This window comes from Scyliorhinus torazame, chromosome 29, assembly GCF_047496885.1.
Source record: "Scyliorhinus torazame isolate Kashiwa2021f chromosome 29, sScyTor2.1, whole genome shotgun sequence".
NCBI classification, from domain to species: Eukaryota; Metazoa; Chordata; class Chondrichthyes; order Carcharhiniformes; family Scyliorhinidae; genus Scyliorhinus; species Scyliorhinus torazame.
This window is the reverse complement of record NC_092735.1, coordinates 10,152,372-10,180,360: the sequence shown is the minus strand read 5'-3', so window position 1 is coordinate 10,180,360 and position 27,989 is coordinate 10,152,372. Positions and strand designations below refer to the sequence as shown.

General features: G+C 50.9%; 8 non-coding genes across 8 annotated transcripts; 3 read left to right on the top strand and 5 right to left on the bottom strand.

Moving 5' to 3' along the window:
• The first annotated feature begins 42 nt into the window (after positions 1-42).
• On the top strand, positions 43-115 carry trnar-ccu (transfer RNA arginine (anticodon CCU)). The gene has a single exon. It is a non-coding gene; the product is annotated as a tRNA-Arg (tRNA).
• Positions 116-5,334: 5,219 nt separating this feature from the next.
• Positions 5,335-5,407, bottom strand: trnar-ccu (transfer RNA arginine (anticodon CCU)). The gene has a single exon. It is a non-coding gene; the product is annotated as a tRNA-Arg (tRNA).
• Positions 5,408-6,020: 613 nt separating this feature from the next.
• On the bottom strand, positions 6,021-6,093 carry trnar-ccu (transfer RNA arginine (anticodon CCU)). Its single transcript has one exon. It is a non-coding gene; the product is annotated as a tRNA-Arg (tRNA).
• An 834-nt stretch (positions 6,094-6,927) lies between these two features.
• On the top strand, positions 6,928-7,000 carry trnar-ccu (transfer RNA arginine (anticodon CCU)). Its single transcript has one exon. It is a non-coding gene; the product is annotated as a tRNA-Arg (tRNA).
• A 1,333-nt stretch (positions 7,001-8,333) lies between these two features.
• Positions 8,334-8,406, bottom strand: trnar-ccu (transfer RNA arginine (anticodon CCU)). The gene has a single exon. It is a non-coding gene; the product is annotated as a tRNA-Arg (tRNA).
• Positions 8,407-17,877: 9,471 nt separating this feature from the next.
• On the bottom strand, positions 17,878-17,950 carry trnar-ccu (transfer RNA arginine (anticodon CCU)). The gene has a single exon. It is a non-coding gene; the product is annotated as a tRNA-Arg (tRNA).
• An 844-nt stretch (positions 17,951-18,794) lies between these two features.
• Positions 18,795-18,867, top strand: trnar-ccu (transfer RNA arginine (anticodon CCU)). The gene has a single exon. It is a non-coding gene; the product is annotated as a tRNA-Arg (tRNA).
• Positions 18,868-26,813: 7,946 nt separating this feature from the next.
• Positions 26,814-26,886, bottom strand: trnar-ccu (transfer RNA arginine (anticodon CCU)). The gene has a single exon. It is a non-coding gene; the product is annotated as a tRNA-Arg (tRNA).
• Between the last annotated feature and the right edge of the window lie 1,103 nt (positions 26,887-27,989).

The window sequence follows — 27,989 nt, the reverse complement described above, 5'->3', positions numbered from 1 at the left end:
ATCAATCAATCAATACCTCCAAATGTCTCCAGCTTCCATATGGCCCCAGTGGCCTAATGGATAAGGCACTGGCCTCCTAAGCCAGGGATTGTGGGTTCGAGTCCCATCTGGGGTGAGGAATGTTTTTGGGGTGGCAGTATTGTTAGCACTGCTGCCTCAGAGCTCCAGGATTCCTGATTCAATTCTGCCCTTGTGTGACTGTCTGTGTGGAGTTTGCACTTTCCCCCACCGTGTCTGCGTGGGTTTCCTCCCACAGTCCAAAGAAGTGCAGGTTAGGAGGATTGGCCACGCTAAATTGCCCCTCAGTGAACAAAGGTTTAGCTGGGGTTACTGGGTTACGGGGATAGGGTAGATGCATGGGGTGCTCTTTCCAAGGGCCGGCGCAGACTCGATGGGCCAAATGGCCTCTTTTTGCACTGTAAATTCTATCTATCTGTCTAAAATTTACCATCCAGCCACCTCAGGAAGAGATACGGAGAGGTGATCAAACCGAGGTCAACGAGCGGTGTTTGAAGTAGCATTCCGATCTAAAGCACACAGGGGGGAGAAAGGTGGAGAGGTTGGGGGAGGGAATTCAACAGACCACGTGCAGGACAGAATATTATATGAGATCAATTCTTTGCCAAGAGTTGGTTTGGTGATGTGGGTGGGCTGGTGACAGCAGATTTGATCGAGAGGGGGGCAGTACCCAGGGAGCAAGACCCCTTGACTATCAGCTGGCACAGCCGGGCAGAGTGTTGGGTATCATGGTGTTGGGTATCGGGGTGTTGGATATCAGGGTGTTGGGTATCAGAGTGTTGGGTATCAGGGTGTTGGGTATCAGAGTGTTGGGTATCAGGGTGTTGGGTATCGGGGTGTTGGGTCTCGGGGTGTTGGGTATCAGGGTGTTGGGTATCAGGGTGTTGGGTATCAGGGTGTTGGGTATCAGAGTGTTGGGTATCAGGGTGTTGGGTATCAGGGTGTTGGATATCAGGGTGTTGGGTATCAGAGTGTTGGGTATCAGGGTGTTGGGTATCAGGGTGTTGGGTATCAGGGTGTTGGGTATCAGGGTGTTGGATATCAGGGTGTTGGGTATCAGGGTGTTGGGTATCAGGGTGTTGGGTATCAGAGTGTTGGGTATCAGGGTGTTGGGTATCAGGGTGTTGGGTATCAGGGTGTTGGGTATCAGGGTGTTGGGTATCAGGGTGTTGGGTATCAGGGTGTTGGGTATCGGGCTGAGGCACCGGGATTCGGTTCTCATGAACAAGAGGGCGCGAGGAGAGATTGGGGAGCAACTAGAAAAATGATACGAGTTCAGCACTGGGACAGCAGGAATCTCAGAGGAGGTTTAGCCCAGTTACCGAGGGGGACGGTAGGAAGCAACGGAAGCAGCTGATTGGATGTGGTCTCAACCCTCATGGCCAGGGGCTTAATGAAGAAAATCACAAGTCAATCTTCGTCATTCTTCACACATTGTTGGAGATGAGGGCTGAGGGGGAGAGATGATATTTCGTGGAGGAGAAGTGGCTCTCATTGCGTTCCAGGATGAATAGAGGCCAGATCTAGCCAAGAGGAGTGCCACCTGATAGTGTCCTCAGGTGGGTATCAGTGCGCGATGAACCTCATGGACGGGATGGTACGGTCCTAGCCTCCTGAGCCAGGGAGAGCGGGTTTGAGTCGCCACTGGAGTGATGTCCAGTTAAAGATCGACACCATGGCGTTTTCAGCAGTGTGTGTAATGGATGGGGTCAGGGTCCTTCCTTTGGATTCCTGTATTTCCCATTTGTTTGACTTTGTCGCTATCATTTTTGATCCATGGATATTTAATGGAGAGGCACCTTAAAATTGAGCAGAGGAAGTGAGTAGGGGAACGCGGAGAGAAGGCAGGAACGTGAGCTTAGTGAGTGTCAGAGCAGCCATGGGCTTATTAAACGGCAGAGCAGGCTCGAAGGGCCGAATGGCCTCGTCCTGTTCCTATTTGTTATGACCTTCTGGAAGGGACAATTTGCAAAGCGCAGAAGGAGGGGATTGGGATGAATTTGTTTCATGGACCTGCCAAAGAGCCAGTACGGACACAATGGGCTGAATGGCCTGTCAGATTCTTGGCAAATTAATTCACCTGAAATGTTACCTGTTTCTCTCACCTGAAGCAGCCTCTCCTGTTATTTGAATCCCCTCTCCAGATGCAGAAATCTGATCCACAATTTAGCAATAAATCTTTACACAACACAGCATTGACCCATTCTTTCTGTCCAGTCTGGTAGCTTCTCCTGAAAGGTTGGCTGTGCAGGGTTTGAGTTTGATTGATTTATCTACTGTCCCGTTGCAGGAGAATGGGGTGGGGGGGGCACAGTAGTGAACTAAGACCAACGCATCACACAAGCTCGCTATCATAATATACACCAGTATATCATGGTGCAGACACACACTGATGGACACACAATGGGACCAATCAACACACACAACACCGCAGCCAATCACCAGTTAGAGCACACGCACTATAAAGTCACGCATCAGAGTTCCCGCTCATTCGGAGTTGCAGCTAGCTAGGAGGACAGAGCTCACAGCCTGCAACACAGACATTCACCGTGTGCTGAGTGCATCGACTGTTTAGGACAAGGCAAAGGTCTTTAGTTAAAGCTAGTATCGTGTTAACCCACAGTCAGAATGTGTTAAACAGTTAATGATTCAATAAAATAGTGTTGCACTATTTCAAGTGTTGGTGACCTGTATGTGTTCCACGGATCCAGAACACCCAACACAACACTCGCCACCCTCCCATTGATTCAGTCTACACCTCCCGCTCCCTCAGGAAGGCAGCCAGCATTGTCGGAGACCCGACCCACCCAGGCTTTGCCCTCTTCCAGACATAGGAACAGCTTCTTCCCCACAGCTACAAGACTCCTCAACGACTCCCCCTCGGACTGATCTGTTCCCTGTAAGAACACTGTTCACGACGCCCTATGCTGCTCTTGCTCATGTATTTGCTTTGTTTGTCCCCTTGTTCTGCACTGTAACCGATCACAATTTGTCGATGTGCTTTGTCGGTTATTCTTTTTGTCTACTGTGTACGTACTGTGTACATTCCCTTGGCCGCGTAAAATGCATCAGGCAGTCAATCCCTCGCTTCCATGTAGCTCCAGTGGCCTAATGGATAAGGCACTGTCCTCCTAAACTAAGGATTGTGGGTTCATGTCCCATCTGGGGTGGGGCTCATCTTTAAACATTCTCCCTCTGGCTCATTTAACCCCTCAATTCAATCTCAATCTCAATTCAAATTCACGTCAGCTCCAATCTGCTCTGTTTTTAAAATGATTTTGAGTGCCCAATTCATTTTTGCTAATTACGGGTCGATTTAGCGTGTTCAATCCACCTACCCTACACACCTTTGGGTTGTGGGGGTGAAACCCACACAAACACAGGAAGAATGTGCAAACTCCACACGGACAGTGACCCAGAATCGAACCTGGGACCTCGGCGCCGTGAGACTGCGATGCTAACCACTGCGCCACCGCGCTGCACTTCCAATCTGCTCTCTTTGAAAATCCCCACCACTTTAGTGAGATGAAGGAAAAGCAGATTCCCGAAGAACAATTGGGTAAACGCTGGAAGATAATCTTTGCAAGGTGAAGAGGCCGGGAGTGGGATGGGTAGCACAGTGGTTAGCACTGTGGCCTCACGGCACGAGCGATCTGGGTTCAGTTCTGGCCTTGGGTCAGTGTGTGGTGGATGATGTGTTGGGTGTTCTGGATCCGTGGAACACATACAGGCCGCCAACACTTAAAATAGTGCAACACTATTTTATTAAGTTAGAAACTGTTGAACGTACTTTCACTGTGGGTTAACATGATGTTAGATTGAACTAAAGACCTATGCCTTGTCCTAACCAGTCTATGCACTCAGCACATGGTGAAGGTCTGTGCTGCAAGCTGTAAGCTCTGTCCTACTAGGAGGCTGCAGCTCGAATGAGCAGGAACTCTGATGCCCCCTGGCTTTATAGTGAGTGTGCTCTAACTGGTGATTGGCTGCGGTGTTGTGTGTGTTGATTGGTCTTGCGGTGTGTCCATCAGTGTGTGTGTATCTGCACCATGATATGCTGGTGTATATTGTGACAGTGGAGTTTGCCCTCCATCCCCACCCCCGCCCTGAACTTAACATCAACCCCTTTGCTCTTTCCAATCTGGGACCATCTAAGAGCAACTGACAAACCTGAAACTCTGCATGTTTCTCAACTTTCAAAGTGCGCATCCTGAGTGGAAACTATTTTCACCTGTCAAATCTGTCGTCGCAAATAACATCCTGGAGCTATCTACAACAGAAACCTGCCTTTATCTAGCCCCTTTAACATCCCAAGGCTCTTCACAGGAGCGTGCCCCAACACAATGTTACACCCAGCCTCATCTGGAAGATACCAGGAGAGGTGATCAAAACCGAGGGCCAAGGGGCAAGGTTTAAGCAGCGTTGAGATCTTGTGGAGACAGGGGAAGGGAGCTGAAGGGGATTTAGGGATGGAATCCCAGAACATAGGGCCCAGGCACGGCCGCCAACGACGGAGCGATGGAACTCAGGGAAGGACAAGAGGGCAGGATTGGAGAGACAGAGACCTGGAGAGCACCGGCAGTTTGGAGGGTGGCAAATGTAACTCCGCTATTTAAAACGGGAAGGAGGGGGAAAAACAGGGAATTACAGACCGGTGCGTACAAGAGCAAGGATGTCTTAGTGCGACTGTATAGAACCTTGGTAAGGCCACACCTGGAGTATTGTGGGCAGTTTATGTCTCCTTACCTAAGAAAGGATATACTTGCCCTAGAGGGAGCGCAGCGAAGGTTCACCAGACTAATTCCTGGGATGGCAGGATTGGCGGATGTGGAGTGATTGAGTCAACTGGACCTTTATTCCCTGGAATTTGGAAGAATGAGAGGGGATCTAATTGAAATTTATAAAATGCTGACAGGGTTGGACAGACTGTGTTCCCTCTGGCTGGAGAGGGGGGGGAGGGGTGTCTAGAACAAGAGGTCACAGGCTGAGGATACAGAGCTGGCCATTTCGGACTGAGATGAGGAGAAATGTCTTCATTCAGAGGGTGGTGAATGTGTGGAATAAATGTATATATATTTAAGGAGGAAGTAGATAGATTTCTAGACTCTAAAGGCAGGAAGGGGTGTGGCGGAAGTGCGGGGGAGAACACCCTTGAGATAGAGGATCAGCCACAATAGTATTGAAGGGCAAGGCAGGCTCGAAGGGCCTAATGGCCTCCTTAAAGAGAGCAAGCTTGGAGCTGAAGTGAATTTGAATTGAGATAAAGTTGACACAGGGCTGTGATGAGCCAGAGGGTGAATGTTTAAAAATGAGAACCACCCCAGATGGGACTTGAACACACAATCCCTGGCTTAGGAGGCCAGTGCCTTATCCATTAGGCCACTGGGGCTACATTTAATATGCAGCCAATCTAAGAGCAATTGACAGCTCTGAAATGCGTTAAGCTTCTCAAGTTTCAAGGTGTCAATAAAAGCCAAAGACCGCAGATGCTGACAAAGAGTCAAAACATTAGCTCCCTTCTCGCTCCACAGAAGCTGTCAGACCTGCAGGGATTGTCCAGCATTTTCTGTTCAAGGTGTTCATGGCTGGCACATCTTTGGACTGCGGGAGGAAACCGGAGCACCTGGAAGAAACCCCGCAGACACGGAGAGAACATGCAGACTCCGCACAGTTAGTGACCGAAGCCGGGTCCCTTGCCTTGTGAAGCAACAGTGCTGACAACTGTACCAACCTGCCACCCCAATACAGAGGATGGCTCCAGATGTGCGTCCAAGCTTGGTAGATAGGGCACAGGGAATGCCATTTGAATGAGGAAGAGACTCTGTGACAGCTTCCTTGCTTGTTGGAGCTGCCATCCAATTGCCTCGATGCTTTTACTGAATCTGCTTCCCTCAGCTCACTGTCGCCATGGGGATTGTTGAAGAGAGCAGATTGGAGCTGGAATGAAGTTGAATGGAGAGGTTCTGAGGAGCCAGCGAGAGAATGTTTCAAAATGCAGACAGCACCCCAGATGGGACTTGAACCCACAATCCCTGGCTTAGGAGGCCAGTACCTTATCCATTAGGCCACTGGGGCTACGTGCTGTTCTGCCTCAATCAAAGCACAATTGAAAAGAGGCTGCCGATGGAGACCGAACATCTCTGAAATGTCTCGTGTTTCTCAAAGTGCTCATCATGAATGGAAACTATTTTCACCCGCCATTGCTAACAACATCCTGAATTGGAATCTGAATGTAATTTATGGTCATGTGTACCGAGGTACAGTGAAAAGTATTGTTCTGCGTACAGTCCACAAATGGTCAGCACGGCAGCACAGTGGTTAGCACAGTCGCCCGGGTCCCAGGTTTGATTCTAGGTTTGGGTCACTGTCTGTGCGGAGTCTGCACGTTCTCCCCGTATCTGCGTGTGTTTCCTCCGGAAGCTCCGGTTTCCTCCCACAAGTCCCGAAAGATGTGCTATTAGGTAATCTGGACATTCTGAATTCTCCCTTAGTGTACCCGAACAGGCGCCGGAGTGTGGCGACTAGGGGTTTGCCACAGTAACTTCATTGCAGTGTTAAGGTAAGCCTACTTGTGACAATGAAGATTACTTCAGAAAAGATTGTTCCATGCATGAAAGAAAACACAGAACATGCATAAGTCACAATGCAATGAATTCTTGGAGCCATCAACAACAACAGTCTGCATTTATATAGCCCCTTTAATGCTCCAAGGCTGTGCTCAGGAGCTGGTTCCAATGAAATACAGATTGTTTAGCTCAGTTGGCTGGAGAGTTGGGATGAATTTGTTTCATGGACCTGCCAAAGAGCCAGTACGGACACAGTGGGCTGAATGGCCTGTCAGATTCTCGGCAAATTAATCAACTATCAATCAATCAATCAATACCTCCAAATTTCTCACGCTTCTTTGTGGCCCTAGTGGCCTAATGGATAAGGCACTGGCCTCCTAAGCCAGAGATTGTGGGTTCGAGTCCCATTTGGGGTGAGGCTCAATTTTAAACATTCTCCCTCTGGCTCATTGCAACCCCTCAATTCAATCTCAATTCAAATTCACGTCAGCTACAATCTGCTTTCTTTAAAAATCCCCACGAATTTTGTGAGATGAAGGAAAAGCAGATTCCCGAAGAACAATTGGGTAAACGCTGGAAGATAATCTTTGCAAGGTGAAGCGGCCGGGAGTGGGATGGCTGGCACAGTGGTTAGCACTGTGGCCTCACAACACCAGTGATCTGGGTTCAGTTCTGACCTTGGGTTCAGCTCTGGCCTTGGGTCAGTGCGAGGTGGAGTTTGCACTCCAACCCCACCCCCGCCCTGAACTTAACATCAACCCCTTTGCTCTTTCCAGTCTCTCGTACTGAAGGGCAGTGCAGGCTCAAAGTGCAGATGGCCTACTTGAAGAGAGCAAGCTTCAGGTTACAGAGGGATATAGATAAGCTGCAGAGCTGGGCTGAGAGGTGGCAAATGGAGTTTAATGTAGAGAAGTGTGAGGTGATTCACTTTGGAAGGAATAACAGGAATGCGGAATATTTGGCTAATGGTAAAGTTCTTGAAAGTGTGGATGAGCAGAGGGATCTAGGTGTCCATGTACATAGATCCCTGAAAGTTGCCACCCAGGTTGATAGGGTTGTGAAGAAGGCCTATGGAGTGTTGGCCTTTATTGGTAGAGGGATTGAGTTCCGGAGTCGGGAGGTCATGTTGCAGCTGTACAGAACTCTGGTACGGCCGCATTTGGAGTATTTGGAGTTCTGGTCACCGCATTATAGGAAGGATGTGGAGGCTTTGGAGCGGGTGCAGAGGAGATTTACCAGGATGTTGCCTGGTATGGAGGGAAAATCTTATGAGGAAAGGCTGATGGACTTGAAGTTGTTTTCGTTGGAGAGAAGAAGGTTAAGAGGAGACTTAATAGAGGCATACAAAATGATCAGAGGGTTAGATAGGGTGGACAGTGAGAGCCTTTTCCCGCGGATGGATATGGCTGGCACGAGGGGACATAACTTTAAACTGAGGGGTAATAGATATAGGACAGAGGTCAGAGGTAGGTTCTTTACGCAAAGAGTAGTGAGGCCGTGGAATGCCCTACCTGCTACAGTAGTGAACTCGCCAACATTGAGGGCATTTAAAAGTTTATTGGATAAACATATAGATGATAATGGCATAGTGTAGGTTAGATGGCTTTTGTTTCGGTGCAACATCGTGGGCCGAAGGGCCTGTACTGCGCTGTATTGTTCGAAAGCTTGTAGCTGAAGTGAATTTGAATTGAGATAAAGTTGACACAGGGCTGTGATGAGCCAGAGGGAGAATGTTTAAAAATGAGCCCCCACCCCAGATGGGACTCGAACCCACAATCCCTGGCTTAGGAGGCCAGTGCCTTATCCATTAGGCCACTGGGGCTACCTTGGATATGAAGCCAATGTAAGAGCAATTGACAGCTCTGAAATGCATTACGCTTCTCAAATTTCAAGGTGTGAATAAAAGTAAATGACTGCGGATGCTGACAAAGAGTCTGTGGTGATCCACTGTATTAGGAGATGTAAGGTAGGACCTGCACTACAGGTTCGCCGGTAGCTCCTGCCGGCTGGCTCCGCCCAGGGAGAACTGTATAAATATGCATGACCTCCAGTGCCCTGCCATTTCGCCAGCTGCAGCAGGAGGCCACGCATCTGACTGTAATAAAGCCACAGTTGTCCCCAACTTTAGTCTCTGTGCAATTGATCGTGCATCAATTTATTACAGTCAGACTTTCCACAGAATGGATATCCGAATTAAGCCCGATCGCCTGCAGCTGGATCCGCACTCGCCCGACGCCAGGAAAGACTTTACTCACTGGCTAGCATGTTTTGAGGCCTACATCAACGCGGCAGACCCCGCACCAACGGCGGCTCAGAAGATAAACGTCCTGTACTCCAGACTGAGCTCCAGCGTGTTCCGCGTCGACGATGGTGAAAATCAACAGCCACGCGACTTCGTGCCTGCTGGACTCCGGGAGATCCGAAAGCTTCGTTCACCCAGATACGGTAAGGCGCTGCTCCCTCGTGGTCCACCCTGCCAATCAAAGGATCTCCCTCGCCTCCGAACCCCACTCCGTCCCGATCTGAGGCTTTTGTATAGTCACCCTCATGGTCCAGGGCGTAGAATTTAGTAACGTCCGCCTCTATGCCCTTCCTAATCTCCGCGCTGCACTCCTGTTGGACCTGGACTTCCAGTGCAACCTCCAGAGCCTCACCCTTAAATTCGACGGGCCCGCACCCCCCCTTACCTTTGCGGCCTCGGGACCCTCAAGGTCGATCCCCCCTCTCTTTTTGTCAATCTAACTGCTGATTGCAAGCCCATTGCCACTAGGAGCAGACGGTACAGCACCCAGGACAGGACCTTCATCAGGTCTGAAGTCCAGCGGATGGTCGTGGACTACAGCCAGACCATCAATCGGTACACGCAGCTCGACGCGTACACCATTCCACGCATATCTGATATGGTCAATCAGATTGCGCAGTACCGGGTCTGCCCAACAATTAACCTGAAATCCGCCTACCACCAGCTCCCCATCCGGAAGTCGGACCGGCCATACACGGTGTAGCGCACAAAGACTCCGTGAGACAAATAGAGTGAAGTCGATGAGGCTTTATTAAACGTGTCTGTTCCCTCGCAGCTCGATAGTAAACTGGCCTGCGGGGGAAGACTCCGGCTTCTTATACTCCGCCTTCAGGGCGGAGCTAGAGGTCAACGGCCAACCAGAACCCGGGATCTGTCAGCCAATGACATTAGGGCTTCCAGTCCCACATGACCCCCAATACATACTACCACATTCACCCCTTGTCAAAAATGAACCCGGCGGGGTGATGCTTCGTATGGTGGTAAGGGTTTACAGGGCTGGTCCTGGGAGGAAAAAAAACATTCACATGGCAATACAGTATTGTACAATTTTGTCCTGTTGCAACTATTTACAGAGGGTATAGGAAGAAAGCAAAATGTTCTTGTGAAAGTCCATATTTAGTTTTAGATCGACGCCACGAGTCGGTCGGGTGGTCTGGTCGTCCGTGTCGATCGCCTCGGCCCCGGTGGTGGTGGTGCTTGTACCGGTGTTGACGCCTCCAGGAGCCTTACGGTTTCAGCCTGGGCTTTATTCTTGGTCGGTGCTGAGGGGAGGGGAACCGATCCTCCTGGGAAGGGGGCGGTCGCGGGGTACGGCGGTGGCAGGAAGGGGGGGGGTTGGGTTGATGGTGTCGGGGGGGTGTGCGTGTTGCCGGCGGGCGCCAGATCCCGCAGGGAGACCGTGTCCTGTCGGCCGTCGGGGTACTCCACGTAGGCGTACTGGGGGTTCGCGTGGAGGAGGTGAACCCTTTCGACCAACGGGTCCGCCTTATGTGCCCGCACATGCTTTCGGAGCAGGATGGGTCCTGGGGCCGCCAGCCAGGTCGGCAGCGACGTTCCAGAGGAGGACCTCCTAGGGAAGACAAGGAGACGCTCGTGAGGCGTTTGATTAGTGCTCGTACATAATAACGACCGGATGGAGTGGAGAGCGTCCGGGAGGACCTCCTGCCACCGTGAAACTGGGAGGTCCCTGGACCGTAGGGCCAGTAGGACGGCCATCCAGACCGTGCCGTTCTCCCTCTCTACTTGCCCGTTCCCCCGGGGGTTGTAGCTGATCGTCCTGCTTGAGGCTATGCCCTTACTGAGCAGGAACTGGCGCAGCTCGTCACTCATGAAAGAGGACCCCCTGTCGCTGTGGACGTATGCGGGGTAACCGAACAGTGTGAAGATGCTGTTCAGGGCTTTAATGACTGTGGCCGCGGTCATGTCAGAGCAGGGAATGGCAAAAGGGAAGCGGGAGTATTCGTCCACCACATTAAGAAAATATGCGTTGCGGTCGGTGGAGGGGAGGGGCCCTTTGAAATCGAGACTGAGGCGTTCAAAGGGGCGGGAAGCCTTAATCAGGTGCGCTCCATCCGGCCTGAAAAAATGCGGCTTGCATTCCGCGCAGATGTGGCAGTCCCTTGTGACTGTACGGACCTCCTCTAAAGAGTATGGGAGATTGCGGGACTTGATGAAGTGGTAAAACCGAGTGACCCCCGGGTGGCAGAGGTCCTCGTGGAGGGTTTGGAGGCGGTTAATTTGTGCGTTGGCACATGTGCCGCGGGATAGGGCATCGGACGGCTCGTTCAGCTTTCCGGGACGATACAGAATCTCATAGTTGAAGGTGGAGAGCTCGATCCTCCACCTTAAGATCTTGTCGTTTTTGATTTTGCCCCGCTGTGCATTATCGAACATGAAGGCTACCGAGCGTTGGTCAGTGAGGAGAGTGAATCTCCTGCCGGCCAGGTAATGCCTCCAATGTCGCACAGCTTCCACTATGGCTTGGGCTTCCTTTTCCACTGAAGAGTGGCGGATTTCTGAGGCGTGGAGGGTCCGGGAGAAAAAGGCCACGGGTCTGCCCGCTTGGTTAAGGGTGGCCGCTAGAGCTACGTCGGAGGCGTCGCTCTCGGCCTGGAAGGGGAGGGACTCGTCGATGGCGCGCATCGTGGCCTTTGCGATATCCGCTTTGATGCGGCTGAAGGCCTGGCAAGCCTCTGTCGACAGAGGGACGGTCGTGGTCTGTATTAGGGGGCGGGCCTTGTCTGCGTACTGGGGGACCCACTGGGCGTAGTATGAAAAGAACCCCAGGCAGTGTTTCAGGGCTTTTGGGCAGTGCGGGAGGGGAAATTCCATGAGTGCGCGCATACGTTCGGGGTCGGGGCCTATTATCCCATTGCGTACTATGTAGCCCAGAATGGCTAGCCGGTCGGTGCTAAAAACGCACTTGTCCTCGTTGTACGTGAGGTTCAAGGCTTTGGCGGTCTGGAGGAAGTTTTGGAGGTTGGCGTCGTGGTCCTGCTGATCGTGGCCGCAGATGGTTACATTGTCGAGATACGGGAACGTGGCCCGCAACCCATGTTGATCAACCATTCGGTCCATCTCCCGTTGGAAGACCGAGACCCCGTTTGTGACGCCAAAAGGGACCCGTAGGAAATGGTATAATCGCCCGTCTGCCTCGAAGGCTGTGTACTTGCGGTCACTTGGGCGGATGGGGAGCTGATGGTAGGCGGACTTGAGGTCCACGGTGGAGAAGACTTTATATTGGGCAATCCGGTTGACCATGTCGGATATGCGGGGGAGAGGGTACGCGTCTAGTTGTGTGTACCTGTTGATGGTCTGGCTATAGTCAATGACCATCCTTTGTTTCTCCCCTGTCTTCACTACTACCACCTGCGCTCTCCAGGGACTATTGCTGGCCTGGATTATGCCCTCCTTTAGTAGCCGCTGGACTTCAGACCGAATGAAGGTCCGGTCCTGGGCGCTGTACCGTCTGCTCGTAGTGGCGACGGGTTTGCAATCCGGGGTGAGGTTCGCAAACAAGGACGGGGGGTTGCACCTTGAGGGTTGCGAGGCCGCAGATAGTGAGTGGGGGTATTGGGCCGCCGAATTTGAACGTAAGGCTCTGTAGATTGCATTGGAAATCTAATCCCAGCAAGGTGGGGGCACAGAGTTGGGGAAGGACGTTTAGTTTGTAGTTTTTGAACTCCCTCCCCTGCACCGTTAGGGTAACTATGCAGAATCCCTGGATCTGTACAGAGTGGGATCCTGCAGCTAGGGAAATCTTTTGTGCGCTGGGATAGGTGGTCAAGGAACAGCGTCTTACCGTGTTGGGGTGGATAAAGCTCTCCGTGCTCCCGGAGTCGGCTAGGCATGGCGTCTCGTGGCTGTTTATTAGCACCGTTGTCGTCGTTGTCTGGAGTGTCCGGGGCCGAGCTTGATCGAGCGTAATTGAAGCGAGACGTGGTTGTAGTAGTGGAGTGGGGTCCGTTGTTGCCGTCCGAGATGGCGTCGGGGATGGACAAAATGGCCGCCCCCATACATCGCACGTGGCTGGGGGGGTCACAAGATGGCGGCGGGGGTGGACAAAATGGCCGCCCCCACGCGTCGTACAGGTCTGGGGCGGTCCAAGATGGCGGCGCCCCTCCTCCCCTCGTGGTGGCCGGGACCCAAAATGGCGGCGTCTGTGGGTCGCACATGGTGCACTGGGGGGGGCTGGGGAGCGCTAGGGCCGCTAGCGCTAGGACCGCGAGCGCTAGGACCGCGCGGAGCTCCCTCACCGGGGACAGCAGTGGTCGGGGCCCAAGTAGGTGGCGCCGGCGGGTCAGGCGTGGGGCGCGGGGTGGGGGTTAGTGGGGCGTTAGGGACGCGCAAAACTCCCTCCTCTCCGTGGAGAGTGTTGGCCGGGACCCAAAGCGGTAGCGCCGGCGGCGGGTCATACATGGGCTGCGGGGAGGGGGGTTGGGGAGCGTAAGCGGCGTGCAGGGCTCCCTGTTCTCCCGGGACCGTGGTGGTCGGGACCCAGAGCGGCTGCGCCTGCGGGTCGTACATGGCGTGCTGGGGGGGTTGGGGCGCGTAAACGGCTTGCAGGGCTCCCTGTTCTCCCGGGACAGCGGCGACCTCGCGGGACCGGCACACAACCGCATAATGGCCCTTTTTCCCGCAGCTTTTGCAGATAGCTGCGCGGGTCGGGCAGCGCTGTCGGGGGTGTTTCGCCTGGCCGCAGAAATAACAGCGGGCGCCCCCGGTGCGACTCGCCGTTTGGACCGCGCAAGCCTGTGGGGTGTCCGGGGGGGGTAGGGGGTTTGCTCCGACGGGTACGTACGGGGCCCAATGGGCTGCCGCGCGGTCGGGGCCGTAGGCGCGGGTATTACGCGCGGCCACGTCTAGGGAGGCTGCTAGGGCCCGTGCCTCTGAGAGTCCTAGCGACTCTTTTTCTGGAAGTCTTTGGCGGATTTGGGAGGATTGCATACCTGCCACAAAAGCATCGCGCATTAACATGTCCGTATGTTCGTTTGCGTTCACCGACGGGCAGCTGCAGGCTCGTCCCAAAATCAGCAGCGCGGCGTAGAATTCGTCCATCGATTCTCCAGGAGCTTGCCGTCTCGTCGCGAGCTGGTAGCGAGCGTAGATTTGGTTAACTGGGCGGACATAGAGACTTTTCAGTGCTGCGAACGCCGTCTGGAAATCTTCCGCGTCTTCGATGAGGGAGAAAATCTCCGTGCTCACCCTCGAGTGCAGGACCTGCAGTTTTTGGTCTTCTGTGACCCGGCCGGTGGTCGTTCTGAGGTAGGCCTCGAAGCAAGTCTGCCAGTGCTTGAAGGCTGCTGCCGCGTTCACTGCGTGGGGGCTGATCCTCAGGCATTCCGGAATGATCCTGAGCTCCATAATCCTTTTTAGGCACGCTTAATAAATTGTAGCGCACAAAGACTCCGTGAGACGAATAGAGTGAAGTCGATGAGGCTTTATTAAGCGTGTCTGTTCCCCCGCAGCTCGATAGTAAACTGGCCTGCGGGGGAAGACTCCGGCTTCTTATACTCCGCCTTCAGGGCGGAGCTAGAGGTCAACGGCCAACCAGGACCCGGGATCTGTCAGCCAATCACATTAGGGCTTCCAGTCCCACATGACCCCCAATACATACTACCACACACGGCCTTCGAGGTGGACGGTCGCCTCTACCACTTCCTTAGGGTCCCTTTCGGCGTCACAAATGGGGTCTCGGTCTTCCAAAGAGAGATGGATCGAATGGTCGACCAGTACGGTTTGCGGGCCACCTTTCACCATCTGCGGCCATGGCCAGCAGGACCACGATGCCAACCTCGATAAATTCCTCCGCACTGCCACTCTTCTCAACCTGACCGAGAACAAAGAGAAGTGTGTGTTCAGCACGACCCGGTTAGCCATTCTCGGCTATATAGTCCAAAACGGACTTCTCGGGCCCGACCCCGACCGCATGCACCCCCTCATGGAACTTCCCCTCCCCCACTGCCCCAAGGCCCTCAAACGCTGCCTGAGGTTCTTTTCCTACTACGCTCAGTGGGTCCCAAACTATGCGGATAAGGCCCGCCCACTCATCCATTCCATCCAATTTCCCCTCGCGGCCGAGGCACAACACGCTTTCGCCCGCATCAGAGCAGACATCGCCAAGGCCTGGATGCGCGCAGTGGACGAGTCACTGCCTTTCCAAGTAGAAAGCGACGCTTCAGACGTCGCCCTTGCCGCCACTCTAAACCAAGCAGGCAGACCCGTGGCATTCTTTTCTCGCACCCTTCATGCCTCTGAAATTCGACACTCATCCGTCGAAAAGGAGGCCCAAGCTATCGTTGAAGCTGTGCGGCATTGGAGGCATTACCTGGCCGGTAAGAGATTGACTCTCCTTACGGACCAACGGTCGGTAGCCTTCATGTTCAATAACACACAGCGGGGCAAGATCAAAAATGATAAAATCTTGCGGTGGAGAATCGAGCTCTCCACCTATAATTACGAGATTTTGTATCGCCCCGGTAAAGTCAACGAGCCCCCAGACGCCCTCTCCCGAGGTACATGTGCCAGCGCACAAGTGGACCAACTCCGGGCCCTACACGACAGCCTTTGTCACCCGGGGGTCACTCGATTGTACCATCTTGTCAAAGCTCGCAATCTGCCGTACTCCGTCGAGGAAGTAAGGACAGTCACCAGGGACTGCCAGGTCTGTGCGGAGTGCAAGCCGCACTTCTACCGGCCAGACCGTGCGTGCCTGGTGAAGGCTTCCCGCCCCTTTGAATGCCTCAGCGTGGATTTCAAAGGGCCCCTCCCCTCCACCGACCGTAACACGTACATTCTCAGTGTGGTCGATGAGTACTCCAGATTCCCCTTCGCCATCCCATGCCCCGATATGATGTCTGCCACCGTCATCAAGGCCCTCAGCATCATCTTCGCTCTGTTCGGTTTCTTCGCCTACATCCACAGTGTTAGGGGATCCTCATTCATGAGTGATGAGCTGCGTCAGTTCCTACTGAGCAGGGGTATAGCCTCCAGCAGGACGACCAGCTACAACCTCCGGGGAAACGGGAAAGTAGGGCAGGAGAATGGGACGGTTTGGAGGGTCGTCCAGCTGGCCCTACGGTCCAGGAACCTCCCAGCCTCTCGCTGGCAGGAGGTCCTCCCTGACGCACTACACTCCGTCCGGTCACTATTGTGCACCGCCACTAATAACACACCCCATGATCGTGTTTTTACCTTCCCCAGGAAGTCCACATCTGGGGTGTCGCTCTCGACTTGGCTCACAGCTCCAGGACCGGTCCTTCTCCGTAGGCACGTCCGACTCCACACGGCGGACCCCTTGGTGGACAGGGTTCACGCCAACCCTCAATATGCCTACGTTGAGTTCCCTGACGGCCGCCAAGATACTGTCTCACTCAGGGACCTGGCACCATCAGGTTCCACCCCAACACCCCCCCCCCCACCCATGCGCACCCTCCCCTCCCACCGTGCCGCCAATATTGACCCCACCAGACCAACCACCCCCCCCCTCCCCTTTTCCACACTAGAGGACGAAGAGGACGTGGGCATGCTGCCGGAGTTCCCCGGTGACTGGAGCATCAGCACCGCCACCACCGCCATCGGTGCCACCTCCACCACCGCCAGCACCGACTTCGCCGCCACCGTTACGCCGCTCCCAACGAAGCACCAAAGCACCGGACCGGCTGAACCTTTGACGGACTCCGGACCATCAACATGGACTTTTCTTTCCCTACCCCTGTACACAATTGCACTAATTGTATATAGTTTCACGTCACCCCCGCCGGACTCATTTTTAACAGGGGGTGAATGTGGTGAACCACTGTAATAGGAGATGTAAGGTAGGACCTGCGCTACAGGTTCGCCGGTAGCTCCTGCCGGCTGACTCCGCCCAGGGAGAACTGTATAAATATGTATGACCTCCAGTGCCCTGCCATTTCGCCAGCTGCAGCAGGAGGCCACGCATCTGACTGTAATAAAGCCACAGTTGTACCCAACTTTAGTCTCTGTGCAATTGATCGTGCATCAGAGTCAAAACGTTAGCTCCCTTCTCTCTCCACAGATGCCGTCTGACCTGCTGAGACTGTCCAATATTTTGTGTTCAATGTGTTCATGGAGAACACATCTTTGGACTGTGGGAGGAAACCGGAGCACCCGGGGAAAACCCACACAGCCACGGGAGAACATGCAGGCTCTGCACAGACAGTGGCCAAAGCTGGGAATCGAACCCGGGTCCCTGGCACTGTGAAGCCACAGTGCTTATCACTGTGCTACCATGCCGCCCAATACAGAGGATGGCTCCAGATGTACATCTAAACTTGGTAGATAGGGCACAGGCAATGCCATTTGAATCAGGAAGAGTGATGAAGCGACTCTGGAACAGCTTCCTTGCTTGTTGGAGCTGAGCAGCTTGTGTGCCCGTCTGATTGCGGCTGTATACCCGCAACTTAAAATGCTGCCTCCTACGCATAAAATGTGCAAACATACCTCCGAAAAGATTCATGGCTTCACATCTTACATCATCCTCGCCATCAGTGTGAGGCTCTTGGGACAGGAAATGGGCAGAGACAGCCCAGAATGAACAGAACACATGTAAAATCGGCATGGCCCCTTTATGAAAACAGATTCTTCAGACTCCCTCTGCTGGTACTATTACGTATAGTAAGTGCACATGAACAATATGCACATTGGAATTTTAATACACTACAGGTGGCAAATGACCACTGTACCAACCTGCCACCCCAATACAGAGGATAGCTCCAGATGTGCGTCTAAGCTTGGTAGAGAGGGTGCAGGCAAATGCCATTTGAATCAGGAAGAGTGACGAAGCGACTCTGTGACAGCTTCCTTGCTTCTTGGAGCTGCCATCCAATTGCCTCGATGCTTTTATTGAATCTGCTTCCTTCAGCTCACTGTGGCCATGGGGATTATTGAAGAGAGCAGATTGGAGCTGGAATGAATTTGAACGGAGAGGTTCTGAGGAGCCAGCGAGAGAATGTTTCAAAATACACACACCACCCCAGATGGGACTTGAACCCACAATCCCTGGCTTAGGAGGCCAGTGCCTTATCCATTAGGCCACTGAGGCTATGTGCTGTTCTGTCTCAATCAAAGCACAATTGAAACCAGGCTGCCGATGGGGAACGAACATCTCTGAAATGTCTCGTGTTTCTCAAAGTGCTCAAAATGAATGGAAACTATTTTCACCCGCCATTGCTAACAACACCCTGAATTAGAATCTGAATGTAATTTATGGTCATGTGTACCGAGGTACAGTGAAAAGTATTGTTCTGCGTACAGTCCACAAATGGTCAGCACGGCAGCACAGTGGTTAGCACTGTCGCTTCACAGCGCCCGGGTCCCAGGTTTGATTCTAGGTTTGGGTCACTGTCTGTGCGGAGTCTGCACGTTCTCCCCGTACCTGCGTGCGTTTCCTCCGGAAGCTCCGGTTTCCTCCCACAAGTCCCGAAAGATGTGCTATTAGGTATTCTGGACATTCTGAATTCTCCCTTCGTGTAACCGAACAGGCGCCGGAGTGTGGCGACTAGGGGTTTGCCACAGTAACTTCATTGCAGTGTTAAGGTAAGCCTACTTGTGACAATAAAGATTACCTCAGAAAAGATTGTTCCATGCATGAAAGAAAACACAGAACATGCATAAGTCACAATGCAATGAATTCTTGGAGCCATCAACAACAACAGTCTGCATTTATCTAGCCCCTTTAATGCTCCAAGGCTCTGCTCAGGAGCTGGTTTCAATGAAATACAGATTGTTTAGCTCAGTTGGCTGGAGAGTTGGGATGAATTTGTTTCATGGATCCGCCAAAAAGCCAGTACGGACACAGTGGGCTGAATGGCCTGTCAGATTCTCCGCAAATTAATCAACTATCAATCAATCAATCAATACCTCCAAATGTCTCCAGCTTCCGTGTGGCCCCAGTGGCCTAATGGATAAGGCACTGGCCTCCTAAGCCAGGGATTGTGGGTTCGAGTCCCATCTGGGGTGAGGAATGTTTTTGGGGTGGCAGTATTGTTAGCACTGCTGCCTCAGAGCTCCAGGATTCCTGATTCAATTCTGCCCTTGTGTGACTGTCTGTGTGGAGTTTGCACTTTCCCCCACCGTGTCTGCGTGTGTTTCCTCCCACAGTCCAAAGAAGTGCAGGTTAGGAGGATTGGCCACGCTAAATTGCCCCTCAGTGAACAAAGGTTTAGCTGGGGTTACTGGGTTACGGGGATAGGGTAGATGCATGGGGTGCTCTTTCCAAGGGCCGGCGCAGACTCGATGGGCCAAATGGCCTCTTTTTGCACTGTAAATTCACCAGTTAGAGCACACGCACTATAAAGACAGGGGGCATCAGAGTTCCCACTCATTCGAGCTGCAGCTTCCTAGTAGGACCTTCACCATGTGCTTAGTTCAATCTGACATCATGTTAACCCACAGTGAAAGTACGTTCAACAGTTTCTGACTTAATAAAATAGTGTTGCACTATTTTAAGTGTTGGCGGCCTGTATGTGTTCCACGGATCCAGAACACCCAACACATCATCCACCACACACTGACCCAAGGCCAGAACTGAACCCAGATCGCTCGTGCCGTGAGGCCACAGTGCTAACCACTGTGCTACCCATCCCACTCCCGGCCTCTTCACCTTGCAAAGATTATCTTCCAGCGTTTACCCAATTGTTCTTCGGGAATCTGCTTTTCCTTCATCTCACTAAAGTGGTGGGGATTTTCAAAGAGGGCAGATTGGAAGTGCAGCGCGGTGGCGCAGTGGTTAGCACTGCAGTCTCACGGCGCCGAGGTCCCAGGTTCGATTCTGGGTCACTGTCCGTGTGGAGTTTGCACATTCTTCCTGTGTTTGTGTGGGTTTCGCCCCCACAACTCAAAGGTGTGTAGGGTAGGTGGATTGAACACGCTAAATTGACCCGTAATTGGAAAAAATGAATTGGGCACTCAAAATCATTTTAAAAACAGAGCAGATTGGAGCTGATGTGAATTTGAATTGAGATTGAGATTGAATTGAGGGGTTAAATGAGCCAGTGGGAGAATGTTTAAAATTGAGCCCCACCCCAGATGGGACATGAACCCACAATCCTTAGTTTAGGAGGACAGTGCCTTATCCATTAGGCCAAAGGGGCTACATCGTAATGAGGGATTGACTGATTGACTGCCTGATGCATTTTACGCGGCCAAGGGAATGTACACAATACGTACACAGTAGACAAAAAGAATAACCGACAAAGCACATCGACAAATTGTGATCGGTTACAGTGCAGAACAAGGGGACAAACAAAGCAAATACATGAGCAAGAGCAGCATAGGCCGTCGTGAACAGTGTTCTTACAGGAAACAGATCAGTCCAAGGGAGAGTCGTTGAGGAGTCTTGTAGCTGTGGGGAAGAAGCTGTTCCTATGTCTGGAAGAGGGCAAAGCCTGGGTGGGTCGGGTCTCCGACAATGCTGGCTGCCTTCCTGAGGGAGCGGGAGGTGTAGACTGAATCAATGGGAGGGTGGCGAGTGTTGTGTTGGGTGTTCTGTATCCGTGGAACACATACAGGTCACCAACACTTGAAATAGTGCAACACTATTTTATTGAATCATTAACAGTTTAACACACTCTGACTGTGGATTAACACGATACTAGCTTTAACTAAAGACCTTTGCCTTGTCCTAGTCGATGCACTCAGCACACGGTGAATGTCTGTGTTGCAGGCTGTGAGCTCTGTCCTCCTAGCTAGCTGCAACTCCGAATGAGCGGGAACTCTGATGCGTGACTTTATAGTGCGTGTGCTCTAACTGGTGATTGGCTGCGGTGTTGTGTGTGTTGATTGGTCCCATTGTGTGTCCATCAGTGTGTGTCTGCACCATGATATACTGGTGTATATTATGATAGCGAGCTTGTGTGATGCGTTGGTCTTAGTTCACTACTGTGCCCCCCCCACCCCATTCTCCTGCAACGGGACAGTAGATAAATCAATCAAACTCAAACCCTGCACAGCCAACCTTTCAGGAGAAGCTACCAGACTGGACAGAAAGAATGGGTCAATGCTGTGTTGTGTAAAGATTTATTGCTAAATTGTGGATCAGATTTCTGCATCTGGAGAGGGGATTCAAATAACAGGAGAGGCTGCTTCAGGTGAGAGAAACAGGTAACATTTCAGGTGAATTAATTTGCCAAGAATCTGACAGGCCATTCAGCCCATTGTGTCCGTACTGGCTCTTTGGCAGGTCCATGAAACAAATTCATCCCAATCCCCTCCTTCTGCGCCTTGCAAATTGTCCCTTCCAGAAGGTCATAACAAATAGGAACAGGAGGAGGCCATTCGGCCCTTCGAGCCTGTCCTGCCATTTAATAAGCCCATGGCTGCTCTGACACTCACTAAGCTCACGTTCCTGCCTTCTCTCCGCGTTCCCCTACTCACTTCCTCTGCTCAACTTAAAGGTGCCTCTCCATTAAATATCCATGGATCAAAAATGATAGCGACAAAGTCAAAGAAATGGGAAATACAGGAATCCAAAGGAAGGACCCTGACCCCATCCATTACACACACTGCTGAAAACGCCATGGTGTCGATCTTTAACTGGACATCACTCCAGTGGCGACTCAAACCCGCTCTCCCTGGCTCAGGAGGCTAGGACCTTACCATCCCGTCCATGAGGTTCATTGCGCACTGATACCCACCTGAGGACACGATCAGGTGGTACTCCCCTTGGCTAGATCTGGCCTCTATTCATCCTGGAATGCAATGAGAGCCACTTCTCCTCCACGAAATATCATCTCTCCCCCTCAGCCCTCATCTCCAACAATGTGTGAAGAATGACGAAGATTGACTTGTGATTTTCTTCATTAAGCCCCTGGTCATGAGGGTTGAGACCACATCCAATCAGCTGCTTCCGTTGCTTCCCGCCCTCCCCCTCGGTAACTGGGCTAAACCTCCTCTGAGATTCCTGCTGTCCCAGTGTGAACTCGTATCATTTTTCTAGTTGCTCCCCAATCTCGCCTCGCGCCCTCTTGTTCATGAGAACCGAATCCCGGTGCCTCAGCCCGATACCCAACACCCTGATACCCAATACCCTGATACCCATCACCCTGATACCCAACACCCTGATACCCAACACTCTGATACCCAACACCCTGATATCCAACACCCTGATACCCAACACCCTGATACCCAACACCCTGATACCCAACACTCTGATATCCAACACCCTGATACCCAACACCCTGATACCCAACACCCTGATACCCAACACCCTGATACCCAACACTCAGATACCCAACACCCTGATACCCAACACCCTGATATCCAACACCCTGATACCCAACACTCTGATACCCAACACCCTGATACCCAACACTCTGATACCCAACACCCTGATACCCAACACCCTGATACCCAACACTCTGATACCCAACACCCTGATACCCAACACCCTGATACCCAACACCCTGATACCCAACACCCCGAGACCCAACACCCCGATACCCAACACCCTGATACCCAACACCCTGATACCCAACGCCCTGATACCCAACACCCTGATACCCAACACCCTGATATTCAACACTCTGCCCGGCCGTGCCAGCTGAAAGTCAATGGGTCTTGCTCCCTGGGTACTGCCCCCCTCTCGATCAAATCTGCTGTCACCAGCCCACCCACATCACCCATCCAATTCTTGGCAAAGAATTGATCTCATATAATATTCAGTCCTGCACGCGGTCTGTTTGAATTCCCAAATTTTATCATTTAAATAATAATCCCTTTTGCTGTTATTCCTACCAAAATGGATAATCTCACATTTGTCAACATTGTATTCCATCTGCCAGACTCTAGTCCATTCACTTAGCCTATCCAAATCCCTCTGCAGACTTCCAGTATCCTCTGCACTTTTTGCTTTGCTACTTATCTTAGTGTCGTCTGCAAACTTGGACACATTGCCCTTGGTCCCCAACTCCAAATCATCTATGTAAATTGTGAACAATTGTGGGCCCAACACTGATCCCTGAGGGACACCACTAGCTACTGATTGCCAACCAGAGAAACACCCATTAATCCCCACTCTTTGCTTTCTATTAATTAACCAATCCTCTATCCATGCTACTACTTTCCCCTTAATGCCATGCATCTTTACCTTATGCAGCAACCTTTTGTGTGGCATGCCTCGCTATTTCTTCCTTGATGATAGATTCCAGCATCTTCCCTACTACCGAAGTTAAGCTCACTGGCCTATAATTACCCGCTTTCTGCCTACCTCCTTTTTTAAACAGTGGTGTCACGTTTGCTAATTTCCAATCCGCCGGGACCACCCCAGAGTCTAGTGAATTTTGGTAAATTATCACTAGTGCATTTGCAACTTCCCTAGCCATCTCTTTGAGCACTCTGTGATGCATTCCATCAGGGCCAGGAGACTTGTCTACCTTTAGCCCCATTAGCTTGCCCATCACTACCTCCTTGGTGATAACAATCCTCTCAAGGTCCTCACCTGTCATAGCCTCATTTCCATCAGTCACTGACATGTTATTTGTGTCTTCCACTGTGAAGACCGACCCAAAAAACCTGTTCAGTTCCTCAGCCATTTCCTCATCTCCCATTATTAAATCTCCCTTCTCATCCTCTAAAGGACCAATATTTACCTTAGCCACTCTTTTTGGTTTCATATATTTGTAGAAACTTTTATATTCTGAGCAAGTTTACTCTCATAATCTATCTTACTCTTCTTTATAGCTTTTTTAGTAGTTTTCTGTTGCCCCCTAAAGATTTCCCAGTCCTCTAGTCTCCCACTGATCTTTGCTACTTTGTATGTTTTTTCCTTCAATTTGATACTCTCCCTTATTTCCTTAGATATCCACGGTCGATTTTCCCTATTTTTACCGTCCTTCCTTTTTGTTGGTATAAACCTTTGCTGAGCACTGTGAAAAATCACTTGGAAGGTTCTCCTCTGGTCCTCAACTGTTTCACCATAAAGTCTTTGCTCCCAGTCTACCTTAGCTAGTTCTTCTCTCATCCCATTGTAATCTCCTTTGTTTAAGCACAAAACACTAGTGCTTGATTTTACCTTCTCACCCTCCATCTGTATTTTAAATTCCACCATATTGTGATCGCTCCTTCCGAGAGGATCCTTAACTATGAGATCCTGAATCAATCCTGTCTCATTACACAGGACCAGATCTAGGACCGCTTGTTCCCTCGTAGGTTCCATTACATACTGTTCTAGGAAACTATTGCGGATACATTCTATAAACTCCTCCTCAAGGCTGCCTTGACCGACCTGATTAAACCAATCGCCATGTAGATTAAAATCCCCCATGATAACTGCTGTACCATTTCTACATGCATCAGTTATTTCTTTGTTTATTGCCTGCACCACCACAATGTTACTATTTGGTGGCCTATAGACTACTCCTATCAGTGACTTTTTCGCCTTACTATTCCTGATTTCCACCCAAATGGATTCAACCTTATCCTCCATAGCACCGATGTCATCCCTTACTGTTGCCCGGATGTCATCCTTAAATAACAGAGCTACACCACCTCCCTTACCATCCACTCTGTCCTTCGGAATAATTTGATACCCTCGGATATTTAACTCCCAGTCGTGACCATCCTTTAACCATGTTTCAGTAATGGCCACTAAATCATAGTCATTCACGATGATTTGCGCCATCAACTCATTTACCTTATTCCGAATGCTACGAGCATTCAGGTAAAGTACACTTATGTTGGCTTTTTTTTTACCTCTGTTCTGAATCTTAACACCTCGATCAGTAACCTCTCCTAAGTTATATTTCCTCTTAACCTTTCTCCTAATTTTCCTTGTCGTTGAACCCATATCTTCATGTAACAACCTGCCGCGTCGCTTACCATTAATGTTTTCACTTCCTGTTTTATTCCATTCAGTATTACTGGGCCTATACACTGAGCTCCCCTCAGTCACTGTACCTTGTACTGTCGCCCTTTTTGATTTTTGACTATGGCTTCTCTGCCTTACACTTTCCCCCTTACTGCCTTTTGTTTCTGTCCCTGTTTTACTACCTTCCAACCTCCTGCATCGGTTCCCATCCCCCTGCCACATTAGTTTAAACTGTAGCCACGTAAAATGGCTGCGTTCCGATTAATCTGGCCAAAACCCAGTTTGAAATGGCTAACCCGAAAGGCTGCTGGGAAAAGCAGCTAACAAGACACAAGCAGGCAGCTGCAGACAGTATTGCATATTCGGCTCTGGGAAGTTAGCCCAGATCGATACTCAGGGCTATCAACAGCCCATCAACCCAGGTATTCGCAGTTGCATTCAGGACTGTTTGCAGCCAATCTATTCAGACATCCACAGTTAAATCGGCTATCCCCGGGAACAATTGCAACATATTAGCAATTGAATACCGGGCCAGACCTGTCGGCGCCTGCAGTGGCCGAAACAAAGACAGGTGAACGACCACCCCCCGATCGAGGAATCGCCTCACCATTGGACACATCGACCCCAGGGATTGGGGACAAATCCAATCAATTGGGACTCAGGGCCAAGGGCCACCCCAGGAGGCGGGAAGCCCCTGGGCCCTATAAAAGTGAGGGTCCAAGTTCAGATCTCTCTCTCTCATCTTCGCCTGCTCGAGACCTTCGCAAGAACAGCAACCGGCAACAGTAAGTTTGAATCTAGCGATCGTTATCTGGTAGACACCTAGCCACCGACCTGTAGCAGCCTTTTGAATCCCGCGGGTCAGATCTGATTGGACAAGCCATTCGTTTCCCTGACCTGGTGGGCTCTTCCTAAGTTAAGTATTGGCCAGTAGGGATAGGTTTATTATATAGAAAGTAGTATTAGGGTATTAATATTGCTTGTTGTGTATAATAAATGACTGTTGTTTTAATCCTTACTAAGCGGTGTGCTGTATTATTAATCATAACCTGAACTTGAACCACGTGGCGGTATCATAAAGATACCTGGCGACTCAAGAGCAAAGGTGACGTAATCAGAGCCAATAGACTAAGGTTAAAAAGAGCAACAAAACTCTCCCCAACAGCTCTAGCAAACAGTTTATTGACGGTTTATTTTTTTTCTTGGGGGGAGGTGTCATGTGAGAGTACCTTTAAGACATGGATGTTTAAGCAATGTACCTTTAAGAAAACAGTGATGTCAGAGAGTGGGTGGAGCTGGGCTTTAAATCACCCATTTTGCAGTTTAGTTTTGCAGTTTGAAAAATAGCTTGATGTGTGTCTGGGTGTTTCCAGAGAGCTGCAGTTTTTAAAAAGCAGCTTGTGTGTGTCTGTGTGTTTCCAGAGAGCTGCAGTTTGGAGAAAAAGAGCTTGGGAGTATCTGTGTTTGCAGTGAGCTGGATCTCTGCCATGAAAGACTATCTCTGGATCATTTGGGTGCTTTAAACCAGTAAAGCCTTTAACCTGATGTGATTCTGTTTAAAGGTATTAAGTCTCTTGGAAGTTTGAAGGAACATTTTGAGGAATTATTTACTGTTGCAATATTCTTTGAGTTATCTTTGAAGTAAGGGGTGTTAAGAGATCCAATGTTTATTTAAGATGTTAAGTTGAGTTCATGGAATAAACATTGTTTTGTGTTTAAAAACCCACGTGTCCATATTTGTAATCCCACACCTAGGAAACAAGCCATGTGGTAGGAAAAGCAACAAATACATTAAAGGGAGAGGTTGGTTGAACTCCATGATACATTTTGGGGTTCTGAAAATGCCTCGCCCATAACAATATATTTAAGAAGGAAGTAGATAGATTTTTAGACTCTAAAGGCAGGAAGGGGTGTGGAGAGAGCGCGGGGGGACACCGTTGAGATATAGAATCAGCCACAATAGTATTGAAGGGCAGTACAGGCTCGAAGGGCCAAATGGCCTCCTTAAAGAGAGCAAGCTTGGAGCTGAAGTGAATTTGAATTTGATAAAGTTGACACAGGGCTGTGATGAGCCAGAGGGTGAATGTTTAAAAATAAGAACCACCCCAGATGGGACTTGAACGCACAATCCCTGGCTTAGGAGGCCAGTGCCTTATCCATTAGGCCACTGGGGCTACATTTGACATGCAGCCAATCAAAGAGCAATTGACAGCTCTGAAATGCGTTAATCTTCTCAGGTTTCAAGGTGTCAATAAAAGCCAAAGACCGCAGATGCTGACAAAGAGTCAAAACATTAGCTCCCTTCTCGCTCCACAGAAGCTGTCAGACCTGCAGAGATTGTCCAGCATTTTCTGTTCAAGGTGTTCATGGCTGGCACATCTTTGGACTGCGGGAGTAAACCGGAGCACCCGGAGAAAACCCACACAGACATTGGGAGAACGTGGAGACTCCGCACAGACACTGGTCCAAGCTGGGAATTCAAACTTGGACCCTGGTGCTGTGAAGCAACAATGCTACCCACTGTACTACCATGGTGCATTATAACACCGTAGCAATGTAATTGACAAGACGCTAAGAAATGCACCAGTTGTGTTTTTATAAACAACAATAATAAAGACACCATTCATTCATTTTTAAAAAAAGTTTAAAGTGCCCAATTCTTTCTTTCCAATTAAGGGGCAACTTCGCGTGGTCAATCCACCTACCCTGCACATCTTTGGGTTGGGGGGGCGAAACCCACACAGACACTGGGAGAATGAGCAAACTCCACACGGACAGTGGCCCAGAGCCGGGATCGAACCTGGGACCTCGGCGCCGTGAGGCAGCAGTGCTAACCACTGTGCCCCCCCCGTGCTGCCCTCATTCATAGGCGATTGCATAAAAACCTGCAGGTTAATGTGATTGGCGTGCGCCAAGGCTGCAGTCCGGGCTCCCTGCAAGGCCACATTTGTGCCAATTTGCTTCACAAAGGCCTTGGCCAATGCATAAACGGTTGAGGAGTGCCCAATGTTGGCGCATGAGGTTGAAGTCGGGCAGTCGGGTCGTGGGATCTGTGATGAGGAAGTGTTTTTTTAATGGTGGCCTGTTGGTTCCACTCCTGCTGCCACAGGTCCTCTGCTGCTATTCCTTGGCACGGTGACCTTAGCCATGCAGGCTGGCGTGATGGGGGCGAGCAACTGGGGGATTGGTAAGGCCCTTGTGTAGCGGCAGGCTTGGGTTGATGTAAACCTTCTCCAGGAGCTTTCTTGTTGCAATCCCCCTCCTTATGTGAGGGAGT